The sequence below is a fragment of the Haliotis rubra genome, unplaced genomic scaffold (assembly GCF_003918875.1).
Source record: "Haliotis rubra isolate DU_JTF1 unplaced genomic scaffold, ASM391887v1 Scf1246, whole genome shotgun sequence".
NCBI lineage: Eukaryota > Metazoa > Mollusca > Gastropoda > Lepetellida > Haliotidae > Haliotis > Haliotis rubra.
This window is the reverse complement of record NW_025765166.1, coordinates 9,030-32,949: the sequence shown is the minus strand read 5'-3', so window position 1 is coordinate 32,949 and position 23,920 is coordinate 9,030. Positions and strand designations below refer to the sequence as shown.

At 47.3% G+C, this 23,920-nt stretch overlaps 1 long non-coding RNA gene across 1 annotated transcript; it reads right to left on the bottom strand.

Annotated features, from left to right (window-relative positions):
• Positions 1-6,119: 6,119 nt before the first annotated feature.
• Positions 6,120-21,974, bottom strand: LOC124266303. Its single transcript, XR_006895726.1, has 3 exons — positions 21,948-21,974; positions 6,438-6,478; positions 6,120-6,151 (listed from the first exon to the last, which is right to left on the bottom strand). It is a non-coding gene; the product is annotated as an uncharacterized LOC124266303 (long non-coding RNA).
• Between the last annotated feature and the right edge of the window lie 1,946 nt (positions 21,975-23,920).

Here is a 23,920-nt window from a genome sequence, read left to right as displayed (position 1 = left end):
TCACTACTAGGAAACTGTCCACTCCATACACCAGTAACCTGACACTACCAGTACACTGTCCCCTCCATACACCAGTAATCTGTCACTACCAGTACACTGTCCTCTCCATTCACAAGCAACCTGTCACTTCCATAACACTGTTCAAACCATACACCAGTAATGTCTCACAACTAGGACACTATACCCTCCATACACCGGTAACCTGTCACTGTCAGTATACAGCGGTAATATATAACTACCAGTACACTGTCCCCTCCATACACCCTTACCCTCTCACTATTAGCAAACAGTCCACTCCATATACCAGTAACCTCTCGCTACCAGTACACTGTCCCATCCATTGAAAAGTAATCTGTCGCTACCAGCACTTTTAGGAAACTGTCCACTCCATACACCAGTAACCTGTCTCTACTAACACACTGTTCGTTCCATACACCGGTAACCTGTCTCAACCAGGACACTGTTCTCTCCATACACCGGTAAGTTCTCACAACTAGGTAACTGTCCACTCTATACACAAGTAACCTCACACTACAAGTGCACTATCCACTCCATACTCCAGTAACCTATCACTACCAGTACATTGTCCACACCATACACCAGTAACATGTCACTACCAGTACACTTACCCCTACATACACCGGTAATCTGTCAGTACCAGTACACTGTCCCCTTCATACACATGTAACCTGTCACTTCCAGTACTCAGTCCCATCCATACACCAGTAACCTGTCACTACCTTTACACTGTCCTCTCCATACACCGGTAACCTTTCAGTACCAGTACACTGTCCCCTCCATACAACAGTAACCTGTAATTATCAGTACACTGTCCCCTCCATACATCCGCAACCTGTCACTACCAGTACACTGTCCATTCCATACACCGGTAACATGTCACTACCACCACAAAGCCCCCTCCATACACATGTAACCTCTCACTATTAGCACTCTGTCCACTCCATACACCGGTAACCTCTCACTACTAGGAAACTGTTCACCCCATACACAAGTAACCTGTCAATACTAGCACACTGTTCGTTCCATACAACGGTAACCTGTCTCAACCAGGACACTGTCCTCTCCATACATCGGTAAATTCTCACTACTAGGAAACTGTCCACTCTATAAACCAGTAATCTCACACTACCAGTACACTGTCCACTCCATACTCCAGTAACCTGTCACTACCAGTACACTTACCTCTCCATACACCAGTAACCTGTCACTACCAGTACACTGTCCCCTTCATACACCAGTAACCTGTCATTATCAGTACACTGTCCCCTCCATACACCGGTAACCTGTCACTACCAGTACACTGTCCCTTCCTTACACCGGTAACCTCTCTCTTCAAGGAAACTATCCTCTCCATACACCAGTAATCTGTCACTAACAGTACACTGTTTCCTCCATACACCGGTAATCTGTCGCTACCAGTACACTGTCCCCTCAATACCCCAATAACCTGTCACTACCAGTACACTGTCCACTACATACACAAGCAACCCTTCACTACCACTACACTGTCCCCTCCATACACAGGTAACCTGTTACTACCAGTACACTGTCCACTCTATACACCGGTAACATGTCACTACCACCAGAAAGTACCCTCCATACACATGTAACCTCTCACTATTAGCACTCTGTCCCCTCCATACACCGGTAACCTCTCACTACTAGGAAACTGTTCAGTCCATACACCAGTAACCTGTCACTACTAACACACTGTTCGTTCAATACACCGGTAACCTGTTTCAACCAGGACACTGTCCTCTCCATACATCGGTAAATTCTCACTTCTAGGAAACTGTGCATTCTATACACCAGTAATCTCAAACTACCAGTACGCTGTCCACTCCATACTCAAGTAACCTGTCACTACCAGTACACTGTCCACTTCAAACTCCTGTAACCTGTCACTACCAGTACACTGTCCTCACCATACACCAGTAACCTCTCACTACCAGAACACTTACCCCTCCATACACCAGTAACCCTCACTACCAGTACACTGTCCCATCCATACACCAGTAATCTGTCACTACCTTTACACTGTCCTCTCCATACACCAGTAACATATCACTACCAGTACACTTACCCCTCCATACACAAGTAACTTCTCACTTCCAGTACTCAGTCCCATCCATACACCAGTAATCTGTCACTACCTTTACACTGTCCTCTCCATACACCAGTAACCTCTCAGTACCAGTACACTGTCCCCTTGATACACCAGTAACCTGTCATTATCAGTACACTGTCCCCTCCATACACCGGCAACCTGTCACTACCAGTACACTGTCCCCTCTATACACCAGTAATCTGTCACTACCAGTACACTGTCCCTTCCATACACCGGTAACTTCTCACTACAAGGAAACTATCCTCTCCATACACCAGTGATCTGTCACTACCAGTACACTGAGCCCTCCATACACCAATAACCTGTCACTACCAGTACACTGGCCACTACATACACAAGCAACCTGTCACTACCACTACACTGTCCCCTTAATGCACAGGTAACCTGTTATTACCAGTACACTGACCACTCTATCCACCTGTAACCTGTCACTACCACCACAAAGTCCCCTCCAAACACATGTAACCTCTCACTATTAGCACTCTGTCCCCTCCATACACCGGTAACCTCTCACTACCAGGAAACTGTCCCCTCCAAACACCAGTAACCTGTCACTACTAGCACACTGTTCGTTTCATACACCGCTAACCTCTCTTAACCAGGACACTGTTCTCTCCATACATCGGTAAATTCTCACTACTAGGAAACTGTCCATTCTATACACCAGTAATCTCGCACTACCAGTACACTGTCCACTCCATACTTCAGTTACCTGTCACTACCAGAACACTGTCCACACCAGTAACATGCCACTACCAGTATACTTACCCCTCCATACACCAGTAACCTTTCACTACCAGTAAACTGACCCCTCCATCCACCAGTAAGCTGTCACTTCCACTACTCAGTCCCGTTTATATACCAGTAACCTGTCACTACCTTCAAACTGTCCTCTCCATACATCGGTAAATTCTCACTACTAGGAAACTGTCCACTCTATACACCAGTAATCTCACACTACCTTTACACTGTCCTCTCCATACACCAGTAACCTTTCAGTACCAGTACACTGTCCCCTTCATACACCAGTAACCTGTCATTATCAGTACAGAGTCCCCTCCATACACAGGCAACCTGTCACTACAAGTACACTGTCCCCTCCATACACCAGTAATCTGTCACTACCAGTACACTGTCCTCACCATACACCAGTAACATGCCACTACCAGTACACTTACACCTCCATACACCAGTAATCTATCACTACCAGTACACTGTCCCCTTCATACACCGGAAACCTCTCACTTCTAGTACTCAGTCCCATCCATACACCAGTAATCTGTCACTACCTTTACACTGTCCTCTCCATACACCAGTAACCTATCATTATCAGTACACTGTCCCCTCCATACACCGGCAACCTGCCACTACCAGTACACTGTCCCCTCCATACACCAGTAATCTGTCACTACCAGTACACTGTCCCTTCCATACACCGGTAACCTCTCACTACAAGGAAACTATCCTCTCCATACACCAGTAATCTGTCACTACCAGTACACTGAGACCTCCATACACCGGTAATCTGTCGCTACCAGTACACTGTCCCCTCAATACACCAATAACCTGTCACTACCAGTACACTGTCCACTACATACACAAGCAACCTGTCACTACCACTACACTGTCCCCTCCATACACAGGTAACCTCTCAGTATTAGCACTCTGTCCCCTTCATACACCGGTAACCTTTCACTACTAGGAAACTGTCCACTCCATACACCAGTAACCTGTCACTACTAACACACTGTTCGTTCCATACACCGGTAACCTGTCTCAACCAGGAAACTGTCCTCTCAATACATAGGTAAATTCTCACTACAAGGAAACTGTCCATTCTATACACCAGTAATCTCACACTACCAGTACACTGTCCACTCCATACTCCAGTAACCTGTCACTACGAGTACACTGTCCCCTCCATACTCCAGTAACCTGTCACTACCAGAACACTGTCCACACCATACACCAGTAACATGCCACTGCCAGTAGAGTTACCCCTCCATACACCAGTAACCTGTCAATACCAGTACACTGACCTCTCCATCCACCGGTAAGCTGTCACTTCCAGTACTCAGTCCCATCCATACACCAGTAATCTGTCACTACCTTTACACTGTCCTCTCCACACACCGGTAACCTCTCAGTACCAGTACACTGTCCCCTCCATACACCAGTAACCTGTCATTATCCGTACACTTTCCCCTCAATACACCACTAACCTGTCATTACCAGTACACTGTCCAGTACATACACCAATAACCTGTCACTTCTAGTACACTGTCCCCTCCAAACACCGGTAACCTGTCACTTCCAGTACACTGTCCCCTCCATACACCAGTAACTTGCCACTACCAGTACACTGTCCCCTGAATACATCAGTAAAGTGTTACTATCAGTACACTGTCCTCTCCAAACACCGTTAACCTGTCACTACCACCACACTGATCCCTCCATTCACCGGTAATCTGTCACTACCAGTACACTGTCCCCTCCAAACACCGGTAATCTGTCACTACCAGTACACTGTCCCGTCCTTACACCAGTAACTTGTCGCTATCAGTACACTGTCCCCTTCATACACCAGTAATCTGTCACTACCAGTACACTGTCCCCTTCATACACCGGTAACCTGCCACTTCCAGTACTCAGTCCCATACATACTCCAGTAACCTGTCACTACCTTTACACTGTCCTCTCCATACACCAGTAATCTCTCAGTGCCAGTACACTGTCCCCTTCATACACCAGTAACCTGTCACTATCAGTACAGTGTCCCCTCCATACACCGGCAACCTATCACTACCAGTACACTGTCCCCTCCATACACCATTAATCTGTCACTACCAGTACACTGTCCCTTCCAGAAACCGGTAACCTCTCACTACTAGGAAACCATCCTCTCCATACACCAGTAATCTGTCACTACCAGTACACTGAGCCCTCCATACACCGGTAATCTGTCGCTACCAGTGCACTGTCCCCTCAATACACCAGTAATCTGTCACTACCAGTACATTGTCCACTACATACACAAGCAATCTGTCACTACCACTACACTGTCCCCTCCATACACAGGTAACCTGTTACTACCAGTACACTGTCCACTCTATACAACGGTAACCTGTCAGTACCAGTACACTGCCTCATCATACACCAGTAACCTGTCATTATCAGTACACTGTCCCCTCCATACACCGGCAACCTGCCACTACCAGTACACTGTCCCCTCCATACACCAGTAATCTGTCACTACCAGTACACTGTCCCTTCCATACAACGGCAACCTCTCACTACAAGGAAACTATCCTCTCCATTCACCAGTAATCTGTCACTACCAGTACACTGAGACCTCCATACACCGGTAATCTGTCGCTACCAGTACACTGTCCCCTCAATACACCAATAACCTTTCACTACCAGTACACTGTCCACTACATACACAAGCAACCTGTCACTACCACTACACTGTCCCCTCCATACACAGGTAACCTGTCACTACCACCACACTGATCCCTCCATTCACCGGTAATCTGTCACTACCAGTACACTGTCCCCTCCAAACACCGGTAATCTGTCACTACCAGTACACTGTCCCGTCCATACACCAGTAATTTGTCGCTACCAGTACACTGTCCCTTCCATACATCAGTAACCTGTTACTTTCAGTACACTGTCCTCTCCAAACACCGTTATCCTGTCACTACCAGCAAACTGTCCCCTCTATTCACCGGTAACCTGTCACTACCACTACACTGTCCACACCATAGACCAGTAACTTGTTACTAGAAGTACAATGTCCACTCCATACACCGGTAACCTGTCACTACCACCACAAATTCCCCTCCAAACACATGTAACCTCTCACTATTAGCACTCTGTCCAATCCATACACCGGTAACCTCTCACTACTAGGAAACTGTCCACTTCCAGTACTCAGTCCCATCCATACACCAGTAATCTGTCACTACCTTTACACTGTCCTCTCCATACACCGGTAACCTGTCAGTACCAGTACACTGTCCCCTCCATACACCAGTAACCTGTCATTATCAGTACACTATCCACTCCATACACCGGCAACCTGTCACTACCAGTACACTGTCCCCTCCATACTCCAATAATCTGTCATTACCAGTACACTGTCCCTTCCATACACCGTAACCTCTCACTACAAGGAAACTGTCCTCTCCATACACCAGGAATCTGCCACTACCAGTACACTGTCCCCTCTATACACCAATAACCTGTCACTACCAGTACATTGTCCACTACATACACAGGTAACCTGTCACTACCAGTACACTGTCCCCTCTATACACCAATAACCTGTCACTACCACCACAAAGTCACCTCCATACACATGTAACCTCTCACTATCAGCACTCTGTCCCTTGCATACACCGGTAACCTGTTTCTATCAGTACACTGGACCTCCATACACTGGTAACCTCTAACTACCAGTACACTGTCCCCTCCATACACCGTTAACCTGTCACTACCAGCACACTGTCCGCTCCATACACCGGCAACCTCTTACTACTAGGAAACTGTCCACTCCATACACCAGTAACCTGTCACTACTAAGACACTGTTCGTTCCATACACCGGTAACCTGTCTCAACCAGGACACTGTCCTCTCCATACATTGTTAAATTCTCACTTCTAGGAAACTGTCCATTCTATACACCAGTAATCTCACACTACTAGAACACTGTCCACTCCATACTCCATTAAACTGTCACTACCAGTACACTGTCCACTACATACTCCAGTAATCTGTCACTACCAGTACACTGTCCTCACCATACACCAGTAACAAGCCACTACCAGTACACTTAACCCTTCATACACCAGTAATCTGTCACTACCAGTACACTGTCCCCTTCATACACCGGTAACCTGTCACTACCTTTACACTGTCCTCTCCATACACCAGTAACCTCTCAGTGCCAGTACACTGTCCACTTCATACACCAGTAACCTGTCATTATCAGTACAGTGTCCCCTCCATACACCGGCAACCTATCACTACCAGTACACTGTCCCGTCCATACACCAATATCTGTCACTACCAGTACACTGTCCCTTCCATACACCGGTAACCTCTCACTACTAGGAAACCATCCTCTCCATACACCAGTAATCTGTCACTACCAGTGCACTGTCCCCTCAATACACCAGTAACCTGTCACTTCCAGTACATTGTCCACTACATACACAAGCACTCTGTCACTACCACTACACTGTCCCCTCCATACACAGGTAACCTGTTACTACCAGTACACTGTCCACTCTATACAACGGTAACCTGTCAGTACCAGTACACTGTCCCCATCATACAAAAGTAATCTGTCATTATCAGTACACTGTCCCCTCCATACACCGGCAACCTGCCACTACCAGTACACTGTCCCCTCCATACACCAGTAATCTGTCACTACCAGTACACTGTCCCTTCCATACACCGGTAACCTCTCACTACAAGGAAACTATCCTCTCCATACACCAGTAATCTGTCACTACCAGTACACTGAGACCTCCATACACCGGTAATCTGTCGCTACCAGTACACTGTCCCCTCAATACACCAATAACCTGTCACTACCACTACACTGTCCCCTCCATACACAGGTAACCTGTTACTACCAGTACACTGTCCACTCTATACAACGGTAACCTGTCACTACCACCACAAAGTCCCCTCCATACACATGTGACCTCTTACTATTAGCACTCTGTTCCCTCCATACACCGGTAACCTCTCACTACTAGGAAACTGTCCACTCCATACACCAGTAACCTGTCACTACTAGCACACTGTTCGTTCCATACACCGGTAACCTGTCTCAACCAGTACAATGTCGACTCTATACACCGTTAACCTGTCACTACCACCACAAAGTCCCCTCCATACACCCGTAACCTGTTACTATCAGTACACTGGACCTCCATACACTGGTAATCTCTCACTACCAGTACACTGTCCCCTCCATACACCGTTAACCTGTCACTACCAGCACACTGTCCCTTCCATACACCGGTAACCTCTCACTACTGGGAAACTGTCCACTCCATACACCAGTAACCTATCACTACTAACACAATGTTCGTTCAATACACCGGTAACGCGTCACTTCCAGTACTCAGTCCCATCCATACCCAAGTAACCTGTCACTACCTTTATACTGTCCACTCCATACACCGGTAACCTATCAGTACCAGTACACTGTCCCCTCCATACACCAGTAACCTTTCATTATCAGTACACTGTCCCCTCCATACACATGTAACCTGTCATTATCAGTACACTGTCCCCTCCATACAGTTGTAACCTCTCACTATCAGCACTCTGTCCCCTCCATACACCGGTAATCTGTCGCTACCAGTACACTGTCCTCTCAATACACCAATAACCTGTCACTACCAGTACACTGTCCACTACATACACAAGCAACCTGTCACTACCACTACACTGTCCCCTACATACACAGGTAACCTGTTACTGCCATTACACTGTCCCCTCCATACACCGTTAACCCGTCACTACCACCACAAAGTCCCTCCATACACATGTAACCTCTCACTATTAGCACTCTGTCCCCTCAATACACCGGTAGCCTCTCACTACTAGGAAACTGTCCACTCCATACACCAGTAACCTGTCACTACCTGCACACTGTTCGTTCCATACACCGGTAATGTGTCTGAACCAGGACACTGTCCTCTCCATACATCGGTAAATTCTCACTACTATGAAATTGTCCACTCTATACACCAGTAATCTCACACTACCAGTACACTGTCCACTCCATACTCCAGTAATCTATCACTACCAGTACACTGTCCACTCCATACTCCAGTAATCTGTCACTAACAGTACACTGTCCACACCATACTCCAGTAATATGCCATTAACAGTACACTGTCCCCTCCATACACCACTAACCTGTCACTACGAGTACACTGTCCACTCCATACACCGGTAACCTGTCAATACGACCACAAAGTCCCCTCCATACACATGTAACCGCTCACTATTAGCTCTCTGTCCCCTCCATATACCGGTAAACTGTTACTCTCAGTACACTGGCCCCTCCATACACTGGTAAACTCTCACTACCAGTACACTCTCCCCTCCAAACACCGTTAACCTGTCACTACCAACACACTGTCCCCTCCATACACCTGTAACCTGTCACTAACAAAACACTGTCTCCTCCATACACCGGTAGCCAGTCACTACCAGTACACTCTCCCTTCCATACACCGGTAACCTCTCACTACAAGGAAACGGTCCCCTCCATACACGAGCACCCTGTCACTTCCAGTACACTGTCCCCTCCAAACACCGTTAAACTGTCACTATTAGTACACTGTCCCCTCCATACACCGGTAACCTGTCACGACCTGTACCCTGTCCCCTTCATCAACTAGAAACATGTCACTACCAGTACACTGTCCCCTCCATATATCGGTAACATCTCACTACTAGGAAACTGTCCACTACATACACCAGTACACTGTCGCTACCAGTACACTGTCTCCTCCATACACCAGTAACGTGTCACTATCAGTAGCAGATTCCCTTCATACCCCAGTAACCTTTCACTACCAGTACACTGACCCTCCATACACAAGTAACCTATCACTACCAGTACACTGTCCCCTCCATACACCGGTAATCTGTCACTACTAGGCCACTGTCCACTCCATACACAAGTAATCTGTCACTACTAGTACACTGTCCCCTCCATACACTGGTAACCTCTCACTAGCAGTACACTGTCCCCTCCATACACCGGTAACCTGTCACGACCTGTACCCTGTACCCTCCATACACAGGTAACATACACAAGTAACCTGTCACTACCAGTTCCCTATTTCCTCCATAAACCAGTAATATTTCACTACCAGTACACAGTCCTCTCCATACACCAATAACCTCTCCCTATCAGTACACTGTCCCCTCCATACACCGGTAACCTCTAAGTACCAGTACACTGTCCCCTCCATACACCAGTAACCTGTCACTACCAGTGCACTGACCCTTCCATACACCAGCAACCTCTCACTACCAGTACACTTTCCACACCATACACCAGTAACCTCTCACTACTAGGAAACTGACCACTTCACACACCAGTAATCTGTCGGTACCAGTACACTGTCCCTCCAAACACCAGTAATCTGTCACAACCAGTACACTGTCAATTCCATGCTCCAGTAACCTGTCACTACCAGTACGCTGTCCACTCCATACACATGTAACTTGTCAGTACTAGTACACTGTCCCCTCCATATACCGGTAAACTCTCACTAGCAGTACACTGTTCCCTTCATACACCGGTAACCTGTCACGACCTGTACCCTGTACCCTCCATACACTGGTAACAAACACAAGTAACCTGTCACTACCAGTACCCTATTCCCCCCATACACCAGTAACATTTCACCACCAGTACACTGTGCAATCCATTCACAAGTAACCTGTCACTAAAAGTCTTCTCTCCCCTCCATACACCGGTAACATCTCACTACTAGCACACTGTCCACTCCATACCCAAGTAACCTCTCTCTAACACTACACTTAACCTTTCATACACCGGTAACCTGTCACGACCTGTATTCTGTCCCCTCCATACACCAGTAACCTTTCACTACCAGTACACTGTTCCCTCCATACACCAGTAACCTTTCACTACCAGTACACTGTCCACTCCTTACACCGGTAACTTCTCACTACTAGGAAACTGTACACTTCACACACAAGTAACCTGTCGCTACCAGTACACTGTCCCTCCATACACCAGTAACCTCTCACTATCAGGTCACTGTCCACTCCATATACAATTAACATGTCACTACCAGTACACTGTCCCCTCCATATACCCGAATCATGTCACTACCAGTCCACTGTCCCTTCCATACACCGGTAACCTCTCACTACTAGGCCACTGTTCACTTCATACACAATTAAACTGTTACTACTAGCACACTGTCCTCTCCATACACCGCTAACCTGTCACTCCAAATACACTGTACCCTCCATACACCAGTAACCTTTCACTACCAGTACACGCTCCCTTCCATATTGCGGTAACCTCTCACTAATATTTCACTGTTCACTCAATACACCAGTAATCTGTCACTAACAGGACACTGTCCCCCTCCATATACCGATAACTTTTAACTACCAGTACACTGTCCTCTCACTACTAGGCCACTGTCCATTCTATACTCAAGTTACCTGTCACAACTAGCACACTTTCTCCCCGATATACCAATAATCTGTCACTACCAGTACACTGTCCCCTCCATTCCCCAGTAACCAGTCACTACCACTACACTGTCCACTCCATACACTGGTAACTTCTCACTACTAGGAAATTGTTCGCTTCACACACAAGTAACCTGTCGCTACCAGTACACTGTCCCTTCCATACATCGGTAACCTCTCATTACTAGGCCACTGTGCACTCCATACACAATTAACATGTTACTACTAGCACACTGTCCCCTCCATACACCAGAAACCTGTGACAACCAGTACACTGTCCCCTCCATACACCAATAACCTGTCATTAAAAGTACACTGTCCCCCTCCATTCCCCAGTAGCCAGTCACTACCTGTACACTGTCCCTTCCATACATCAGAAACCTGTCACTAGCAGTACACTGTCCCCTCCATACCCTAGTAACCTGTCACTACCAGTACACAGTCCCCTCCATACACCGATCACCTGTCACAACCAGTACACTGTCCCCTCCATACACCAGTAACTTGTCACTAACAGTACACTGTCCCCCTCCATACACCAGTAACCAGTCACTACCTGTACACTGTCCCTTCCATACACCGTGAACCTCTCACTACTCAATGGAGGGGACAGGGTACAGGTCGTGAGAGGTGATCGGTGTATGGAGGGGACTGTGTACTGGTAGTGACAGGTTACTAGGGTATGGAGGGGACAGTGTACTGCTAGTGACAGGTTTCTGATGTATGGAAGGGACAGTGTACAGGTAGTGACTGGCTACTGGGGAATGGAGGGGGACAGTGTACTTTTAATGACAGGTTATTGGTGTATGGAGGGGACAGTGTACTGGTTGTCACAGGCTTCTGGTGTATGGAGGGGACAGTGTGCTAGTAGTAACAGGTTACTGGTGTGTGAAGTGGACAATTTCCTAGTAGTGAGAAGTTACTGGTGTATGGAGTGGACAGTGTAGTGGTAGTGATTGGTTACTGGGGAATGGAGGGGACAGTGAACTGGTAGTGACAGATTATTGGTGTATCGAGGCGAGAGTGTGCTAGTAGTGACAGGTAACTTGAGTATAGTGTGGACAGTGGCCTAGTAGTGAGAGGTTCACGGTGTATGGAAGGGACAGTGTACAGGTAGTGACTGGTTACTGGTGTATGGAGGGGACAGTGTACTGTTAGTGACAAGTTACTGGTGTATGGAGGGGACAGTGTACTGGTAGTGACAGATTATTGGTGTATGGAGGGGACAGTGTCCTGGTAGGGACAAGTTTCTGGTGTATGAAGGGGACAAGGTACAGGTCGTGACAGGTGACCTGTGTATGGAGGGTACAGTGTACTGGTAGTGAGAGGTTACCGATGTAGTGAGGGGACAGTTTGCTTGTAGTAACAGGATAATTGTGTATGGAGTGCACAGTGGCCTAGTAATCAGAGGTTACCGGTGTATGGAAGGGACAGTGTACTGGTAGTGACAAGTTACCGGTGTATGGAGGGGACAGTGTACTGGTAGTGACAGGTTAATTGTGTATGGTGTGGACAGTGGCCTAGTAGTGAGAGGTTACCGGTGCATGGAAGGGACAGTGTACTGGTAGTCACAGGTTACAGGTGTATGGAGGTGACAGTGTACTGGTTGTGACTGATTACTGGTGTATGAAGTGGCAGTGTACTGGTAGCAACAGGTTACTGCTGTGTGAAGTGGACAGTTTCCTAGTAGTGAGAGGTTACTGGTGTATGGAAGGGTCAGTGTACTGGTAATGACAGGTTACTGGTGTATAGAGGGGACAGTGTACTGGTAGTGAAAGGTTACCGGTGTATGGAGGATACAGGATACATGTCGTGACAGGTTACTGGTGTATGGAGTGGACAGTGTACTGGTAGTGACACGTTACTGGTGTATGGTGGGGATAGTGTGCTAGTAGTGACAGGATACTTGTGTATGGAGTTTACATTGACCTAGTAGTGAGAGGTTACCGGTGTATGGAAGTGGCAATGTACAGGTAGTGACAGGTTACTGGTGTATGGAGGGTACAGTGTACTGTTAGTGATAGGTTACCGGAGTATGGAGGGGAGAGTGTGCTAGTAGTGACAGGTCAATTGTGTATGGAGTGGAGAGTGGACTAGTAGTGAGAGGTTACTGGTGTATTTAGGGGTCAGTGTACTGGTAGTCACAGCTTACTTGTGTATGGAGGGGACAGTGTACTGGTAGTGACAGGTTACTGGTGTTTGAAGGGGACAGTGTACTGGTAGTGACAGATTACTGGTGTTTGGAGATCAGTGTACTGGTAGCGAGAGGTCACTGGCGTGTGAAGTGGACAGTTTCCTAGTAGTGAGAGGTTACCTGTGGATGGAGTGAACAGTGTAGTGGTAGTGACAGGTTACTAGTGAATGGAGGGGACATGGTATTGGTAGGGACAGGTGACCGCTGCAAGGAGGGGACAGTGTACTGGTAATTACAGATTACTGTTGAATGGAGGGACAGTGTACTGGTAGTTAGAGGTTACCGGCAGTATGGAGGACAGTAACCTGGTAGTGACAGGTTCCGGTGTTTGAGGACACGTTGTAACTGAGAAGTGACAGGTTACTGGCGTATGGAGTGGACAGTGGAATATTAGTGAGATGTTGCCGGTGTATGGAAGGGAGAGTGTACTGATAGTGACAGGTTACTGGTGTATGGAGTGAACAGTGTGCTAGTAGTAACAGGTTAACTGTGTATGGTGTGGACAGTGTATTTGTAATGAGAGGTTACCGGTGTATTGAGGGGACAGTGTGCTAGTAGTAACAGGTTAATTGTGTATGGTGTGGGCAGTGGCCTAGTAGTGTGAGGTTACCGGTGTATGGAAGGGACTATGTACTGGTAGTGACAGGTTACAGATGTATGGAGGGGACAGTGTACTGGTAGTGACAGTTTACTGGTGTATGGAGGGAACAGTGTACAGGTCGTGAGAAATTACCTGTGTGTGGGATCACAGTGTACTGGTAGTGAGAGGTTACCGGTGTATGGAAGAGACTATGTACTGGTAGTGACAGGTTACAGGTGTATTGAGGGGACAGTGTACTGGTAGTGACAGATTACTGGTGTATGGAGGGAACAGTGTACTGGTAGTGATGGGTTACTGGTGTATGGAGCGGACAGAGTACTGGTAGTGACAGGTTACTGTTGTATGGAGGAGCAGTATACTGGTAGTGACAGGTTACTGGTGTATACATCGAACAGTGTACTGGTAGTGACAGGTTACCTGTGTATGGACGGCACAGTGTGCTGGTGGTTAGAGATTACCAGTGTATGGAGTGGACAGTGTACTGGTAGTGAAAGGTTACTGGTGTATGGAGGGGACAGTGTGCTGGTGGTTAGAGATTACCAGTGTATGGAGGGGACAGTGTACTGGTAGTGAAAGGTTACTGGTGTATGGAGGGGACAGTGTACTGGTAGTTACAGGTTAGTGGTGAATGTCACTAACAGTACACTGTCCCCTCCATACACCAGTAACCACTCACTACCTGTACACTGTCCACTCCTTACACCGCTAACTTCTCACTACTAGGTAAGGTCCACTTCACCCACCAGTAACCTGCCGCTACCAGTACACTGTCCCTCCATACACCAGTAACCTCTCACTATCAGGTCACTGTCCACTCCATATACAATTAAAATGTCACTACCAGTACACTGTCCCTTCCATACACCGGTAACCTCTCACTACTAGGCCACTGTCCACTTCATACACAATTAACATGTTACTACTAGCACACTGTCCCCTCCATACACCAGAAACCTGTGACAACCAGTACACTGTCCCCTCCATACACCAATAACATGTCATTAAAAGTACACTGTCCCCCTCCATTCCCCAGTAGCCAGTCACTACCTGTACACTTTCCCTTCCATACACCAGAAACCTGTCACTACCAGTACACTGTACCCTCCATACCCGAGTAACTTGTCACTACCAGTACACATTCCCCTCCATACACCGATCACCTGTCACGACCTGTACCCTGTCCCCTCTATACGCCAGAAACCTGTCACTACCAGTACACTGTCCCCTCCATACACCAATAACCTGTCACTACCATTACACTGTCCCCTCCATTCCCCAGTAATCAGTCACTACCACTACACTGTCCACTGCATACAACGGTAGCTTCTCACTACTAGGAAACTGTCCACTTCACACACCAGTAATCTGTCGCTACCAGTACACTGTCCCTGCAAACACCAGAAACTTTTGACAACCAGTACACTGTCAATTCAATGCACCAGTAATCTGTCACTACCAGTACACTGTCCCCTCCATACACATGTAACTTATCAGTACCAGTACACTGTCCCCTCCATACACCGGTAACCTGCCTCTACCAGTACACTGTCCCTTCCATAGACAGGTAACCTGTCACGACCTGTACCTCGTCCCCTCCATACACGGGTAATCAGTCACTACCAGTACACTGTCCCTCCAAACACTAGTAACCTATCACCACCAGTACACTGTCAATTCCATGCACCAGTAATCTGTCACTTCCAGTACACTGTCCCCTCCATACACCATTAACCTATAACTACTAATACACTGTCCACTCCATACACCGGTAATCTGTCACTATCTGTAAACTGTCCCCTCCATACTCTAGTAACCTCTCACTACTAGTACACTGTTCCCTCCATACACTGGTAACCTATAACTACTAGTACACTGTCCACTCCATACACTAGTAACCTCTCACTACCAGTACACTGTTCACTCCATACACCAGTAACTTATCACTACCAGTACACTGTCCCCTCCATACACCGGTAACCTATAACTATTAGTACACTGTCCACTCCATACATAATGAACGTGTCACTACATATACACTGTCCCGTCCATACACTATTAACATGTCACTACCAGTACACTGTCCATTCCATACACCAGTAGCCTGTTACTACCGGTACACTGTCCCCTCCATACACCGGTTACCTCTCACTACTAGGCCCCGGTCCACTCCATACCCCAGTAATCTGTCACTACCAGTATACTGTCCCCTCCACTCACCAATAACCTGTCACAACCAGTACACTGTCCCCTCCATACACCAGTAACCAGTCACTACATGTACACTGTCCCTTCCATACACCTTGAACCTCCCACTACTAGGCCACTGTCCACTCTATACTCAAGTTACCTGTCACTACTAGCACACTCTCTCCTCGATATACCAATAATCTGTCACTACCAGTACACTGTCCCCCTCCATTCCCCAGTAACCAGTCACTACCACTACACTGTCCACTCCATACACCGGTAACTTGTCACTACTAGGAAATTGTTCACTTCACACACCAGTAAGCTGTCACTACCAGTACACTGTCCCTTCCATACATCGGTAACCTCTCATTACTAGGCCACTGTGCACTCCATACACAATTAACCTGTTACTACTAGCACACTGTCCCCTCCATACACCAGAAACCTGTGACAACCAGTACACTGTCCCCTCCATACACCAATAACCTGTCATTAAAAGTACACTTTCCCCTCCATTCCCCAGTAATCAGTCACTACCTGTACAATGTCCCTTCCATACACCAGAAAACTGTCACTAGCAGTACACTGTCCCCTCCATACCCCAGTAACCTGTCACTAGTAATCTGTCACTACCAGTACACTGTCAACATAACCTGACCCTAAAATTTCACTGTCCCGTCCCAACCCCGTTAACCTCTAACTTCCAGTACACTGTCCCCTCCATACACAGGTAACAAGTCACTACCAGTGCACTGTCCACTCCATACACCAGTAACATGTCACTACCAGTTCACTGTCCACTACATACACCAGTAACCTGTCACTACTAGGAAACTGTCCACTTCACACTCCAGTAACTTGTCACTACCAGTACAGTGTGCCCTCCAAACACCAATAACCTCTAACTACCAGTACACTGTCCATTCCATACACCTGTAAACTGTCACTACCTGTACACTGCCCTTCAATACACCAGTAACCTGTCAATACCATTACACTGTCCCATCCATACACCTGTAATCTGTCACTACCATTACACTTTCCCTTCAATACACCAGAAACCTATCCCTACTAGGCCACTGTCCACTCCATACACAATTAACCTGTCACTACTAGCACACTGTCCCCTCCATACACCGGGTATCTGTCACTACCCGGTCATTGTCCCCTCCATACACAGGTAACATGTCACGACCTATACCTTGTCCCCTCCATAAACCAGAAACCTGTCACTACCAGTACACTGTTCCTTCCATACACCGGTAACCTCTCACTAAAATGGCTAGTGTCAACTCCATATACCAGTAACCTCTCACAACTAACACACTGTCCCCTCCATACACCGGTAACCTGCCACTACCAGGACATTGTCCTCTCCATACACCGGTAAATTCTCACTACTACGAAACTGTCCACTCCATACACCAGTAACCTGACACTACCAATACACTGTCCCCTCCATACACCAGTATCCTGTCACTACCAGTACACTGTCCCGTCCTTACACCGGTATCCTCTCACAGTGTGTCACTACCGGTACACTGTCCACCCCATTCTCCAGTAACCTTTCATTACCAGTACACTGCCCACACCATACACCTGTAACCTGTCACAACTAGCACACTGTCCACTCCATACACCGGTTACCTCCCACTACCAGGACACTGTCCTCTCCATACACTGGAAAATTCTCACTACTAGGAAGCTGTCCACTCCATACACCAGTAATCAGACACTACCAATACACCGTCCCCTCCATACACCAGTATCCCGTCACTATCAGTACACTGTCCCCTCCTTACACCGGTATCCTCTCACAGTGTGTCACTACCGGTACACTGTCCACTCCATTCTCCAGTAACCTGTTACTACCAGTACACTGCCCACACCTTACACCAGTAACATGCCACTACCAGTACACTTACCCCTCCATAGACCAGTAATCTGTCACTACCAGTACACTGTCCCCTCCATACACCTCTAATCTGTCACTTCCAGTATACTATCCACTCAATACACTGGTAATCTTTCACTTCCAGTACACTGTCCCATTCATACACCAGTAAATTCTCACTACCAGTACACTGTCCCCTCCATAGACAGGTAACTTCTCACTACAAGGCCTCTGTCCCCTCCATACACCAGTAACCTGTCACTACTAACACACTGTCCCCTCTATACAGCGGGAACCTGTAACTACCAGGTCACTGTCCCCTCCATACACCAGTAATCTGTCACATCCAGTACACTGTCCCCTCCATACACCGGTAACCTATAACTACTAGTACACTGTCCACTCCGTACACCGGTAACCTGTCACTATCTGTAAACTGTCCCCTCCATACACTAGTAATCTCTCACTACCAGTACACTGTCCCCTCCATACACCGGTAAGCTATAACTACTAGTACACTGTCCCCTTCATACTTTAGTAATCTTTCACTACCAGTACACTGTCCGCTCCATACACCAGTACCTTATCACTACCAGTACACTGTCCCCTCCTTACACCGGTAACCTATAAGTACTAGTACACTGTGCACTCCATACATAGGGAACCTTCCACTACATATACACTGTCCCATCAATACACTATTAACCTCTCACTACCAGTCCACTGTCCATTCCATACACCAGTAGCCTGTTACTACCGGAACACTGTCCCCTCCATACACCGGTAACCTCTCACTACTAGGCCCCTGTCCACTCCATACACCAGTAATCTGTCACTACCAGTACACTGTCCCCTCCATACACCAATAACCTGTCACAACCAGTACACTGTCCCCTCCATACACCAATAACCTGTCATGAAAAGTAGACTGTCCCCCTCCATTCCCCTGTAACCAGTCAGTGCCTGTACACTGTCCCTTCCATACACCAGAAACCTGTCACTAGCAGTACACTGTCCCCTCCATACCCTAGTAACCTCTCACTACCAGTACACAGTCCCCTCCATACACCGATCACCTGTCATGACCTGTACCCTGTCCCCTCAATACACCAGAAACCTGTCACTACCAGTACACTGTCCCCTCCATACACCAATAACCTGTCACTAAAAGTACATTGTCCCTTCCATTCCGCAGTAACCAGTCACTACCACTACACTGTCCACTCCATACAACGGTAGCTTCTCACTACTAGGAAACTGTCCACTTCACACACCAGTAATCTGTCGCTACCAGTACACTGTCCCTCCAAACACCAGAAACCTGTCACAACCAGTACACTGTCAATTCCATCCACCAGTAATCTGTCACTACCAGTACACTGTTCCCTGCATACACATGTAACTTATCAGTACCAATACACTGTCCCCTCCATACACCGGTAACCTGCCTCTACCAGTACACTGTCCCTTCCATAGACAGGTAACCTGTCACGACCTTTCCTCGTCCCCTCCATACACCGGTAATCAGTCACTACCAGTACACTGTCCCTCCAAACACCAGTAACCTATCACCACCAGTACACTGTCAATTCCATGCACCAGTAATCTGTCACTTCCAGTACACTGTCCTCTCCATACGTCGGTAACCTATAACTACTAGTACACTGTCCACTCCATACACCGGTAATCTGTCACTATCTGTAAACTGTCCCCTCCATACACTAGTAATCTGTCACTACCAGTACACTGTCCACTCCATACACCGGTAACCTATAACTACTAGTACACTGTCCACTCCATACATAGGAAACCTGTCACTACATATACTGTCCACTCCATACATAGGGAACCTGTCACTACATATACACTGTTCCCTCCATACACCGGTAACCTATAACTACTAGTACACTGTCCACTCCATACATAGGGAACCTGTCACTACATATACTGTCCACTCCATACATAGGGAACCTGTCACTACATATACACTGTCCCCTCCATACACTATTAACATGTCACTACCAGTACACTGTCCATTCCATACACCAGTAGCCTGTTACTACCGCTACACTGTCCCCTCCATACACCGGTAACCTCTCACTACTAGGCCCCTGTCCACTCCATACACCAGTAATCTGTCACTACCAGTACACTTTCCCCTCCATACACCAATAACCTGTCACAACCAGAACACTGTCCCCTCCATACACCAGTAACCAATCGCTACCTGTTCACTGTCCCTTCCATACACCGTGAACCTCTCACTACTAGGCCACTGTCCACTCTATACTCAAGTTACCTGTCACTACTAGCACACTCTCTCCTCGATACACCAATAATCTGATACTACCAGTACACTGTCCCCTCCATTCCCCAGTAACCAGTCACTACCACTACACTGTCCACTCCATACACTGGTAACTTGTCACTACTAGGAAATTGTTCACTTCACACACCAGTAACCTGTCACTACCAGTACACTGTCCCTTCCATAGATCGGTAACATCTCACTACTAGGCCACTGTGCACTCCACACACAATTAACCTGTTACTACTAGCACACTGTCCCCTCCATACACCAGAAACCTGTGACAACCAGTACACTGTCCCCTCCATACACCGATAACCTGTCATTAAAAGTACACTTTCCCCTCCATTCCCCAGTAACCATTCACTACACCGGTAACCTCTCACTTCTAGGCCCCTGTCCACTCCATACACCAGTAACCTCTCACTACCAGTACACTGTCCCCTATAATACACCAGTAATCTGTCACTACCAGTACACTGTCCCCTACAATATACCAGTAATATGTCACTACCAGTACACTCTCCACCCCATACACCAGTAACCTGTCACTACCAGTACACTCTCCCTTCCATACACCAGTAACCTGTCACTACTAGGAAACTGTCCCCTCCATACACTAGTAATCTTTCCCTACCAGTACACTGTCCCGTCCATCCACCGGCAACCTGTAACTACCAGCACACTGTTCCCTCCATACACCAACAACCTGTCACTACCGGTACATTCTCTCCTCCATACACCGGTAACCTCTCACTACTAGGCCCCTGTCCACTCCATACACCAGTAGCCTTTCACTACCAGTACACTGTCCCCTAGAATATACCAGTAACCTGTCACTACCAGTACACTGTCCCCTACAATATACCAGTAATCTCTCACTACCAGTGCACTGTCCCCTCCATACAACGGTAACCTATAACTACCAGTACACTGTCCACTCCATACACAAGTAACCTGTCACTACGAGTACTCTGTTCCCCACATACACTAGTAATCTGTCACTACCAGTACACTGTCCATTCCATACACGAGTAATCCGTCACTACCAGTACACTGTCCCCTCCATACACCAGTAAACTGTCACTAACAGTACACTGTCCCCTCCATACAAAGGTAACCTGTCACTACCAGTGCTCTTTCCCCTCCATACACCGGTAACCTCTCACTACTAGGCCCCTGTCCACTTCATACTCCAGTAACCTGTCACTACTAGCAAACTGTCCCCTCCATACACCGGTAACAAGTCACTACCAGTACACTGTCCCCTCCATACAACCGTAACTCTAATACTACTTAGTACACCAAGGTCCACTACATGCACCTGTAACCTGTCACTACCAGTACACTCTCCCCTCTATACACCAGTAATCTGCCACTTCCAGTACACTGTCCTCTCTATACACCGGTAACCTGTCACTATCTGTAGACTGTCCCGTCTATTTACCAGAAACCTGTCACTACCAGTACACTGTCCCCTCCATTCAACGGTAACCTATAACTATTAGTACATCTTTCCAATCAATACAATCAGGGATAACCTGTCACTAACTGCACACCTGTCCCTCTCCATACACCAGTAACATGTCACTCTCAGTACAATGTCCCCTCAATACACCAGTAACCTGTCACTACCTGGACACTGTCCACTCCATACACAAACAAGCTGTCAAAACCAGTACACTGTCCCCTCCATACACAGGTAACCTTGTTACTACCAGTAAACTGTCCCTCTCCATACACCAGTAAACCTGTCACTACTAGCACACTGTTCTCTCCATACACTGGCACCTGTTACTATCAGTACACTATCCCTCCATACACAGGTAACTCTCACTACCAGTACACTGTCCCTCCATACACTCAACTAACCTGTCACTACCAGCACACTGTTCCTCCATACACCTGTAACCTGTCACTATAGCACACTGTCCCCTCCATACACCTGTAACCTGTTACTATCAGTACACTATCCCCTCCATACACAGGTAATCTCTCACTACCAGTACACTGTCCCCTCCATACACATGTAAACCTGTCACTACCAGCACACTGTCCCCTCTATACACAGGTAACCTCTCACTATTAGCACACTGTCCCCTCCATACACCGTTCACCAGTCACTATCAGCACACTGTCCCCTCCATACACCGATAACCTGCCACTTCATGTACACGATGACCCGCTATACTCTGCTAAACTGTTTCTAACAGCACACTGTCCACTCCATACACTGGTTACCTGTTACTACCAGTTCACTGTCCCCTCCATACACCAGTAACCTGTCACTACTAGCACACTGTTCCCTCCTTACACAGGTAACCTCTCACTTCCAGTACACTGTCCCCTCCATACACAGGTAACCTGTCACTATCAGGACACTGTCCCCTCCATACACCAGTAATCTGGCACTACCAGTACACTGTCCGCTCCATACACCGGTAACCTGTCACTATCAGCACACTGTCCCCTCCATACACCGATAACCTGCCACTGCCTGTTCACGGTGTCCCTCTATACACTGGTAACCTGTTACTACCAGTACACTGTCCCCTCCATACACCAGTAACCTGTCACTATAAGTACACTGTCCCCTCTATACACCAGTAACCTGTCACTTCCAGTACACTGTCCCCTCTATACACCGATAACCTGTCACTATCTGTACATTGTGCCCTCTATACACCAGTATCCTGTCACTATCAGTACACTGTTCCCTCCATACACCAGTAATCTGTCACTATCAGTACACTGTCCCCTCCATACACCAGTAATCTGTCACTACCAGTACACTGTCCACTCCATACACAAGCAACCTGTCACTACCAGTACACTGTCCCCTCCATACACAGGTAACCTGTCACTCTCAGTACACTGTCCCCTCCATACACCAGTAATCTGTCACTTCCAGTACACTGTCCCCACCATACACCGGTAACTTGTCACTACCAGTACACTGTCTCCTCCATACATTGGTATCCTGTTGTCTTACCAGTACACTGTTCCTCCATACACCATAAGAAAGTTTCATTTTTTTTACTCACCCGTGGGTGAAAAACCCATGTGTGAAAACTGGTATTTAACATATATTTGAGACCGATTTCTAATCCCGTGATTGGCTACTGCATGTAGATGACCTAGGAAGATATTATGACGGACTACGTTTCTGACTAATATTCATTGATAAGTTGCTCCTGCTTCAATCGAACAGAAACCTGTTACTCGTGCCCCAAAATACCCCTTTTCATCTACTTGTTATTTTCGCGATTACAACATAAACTGGTATTTATACAATGAAACACAC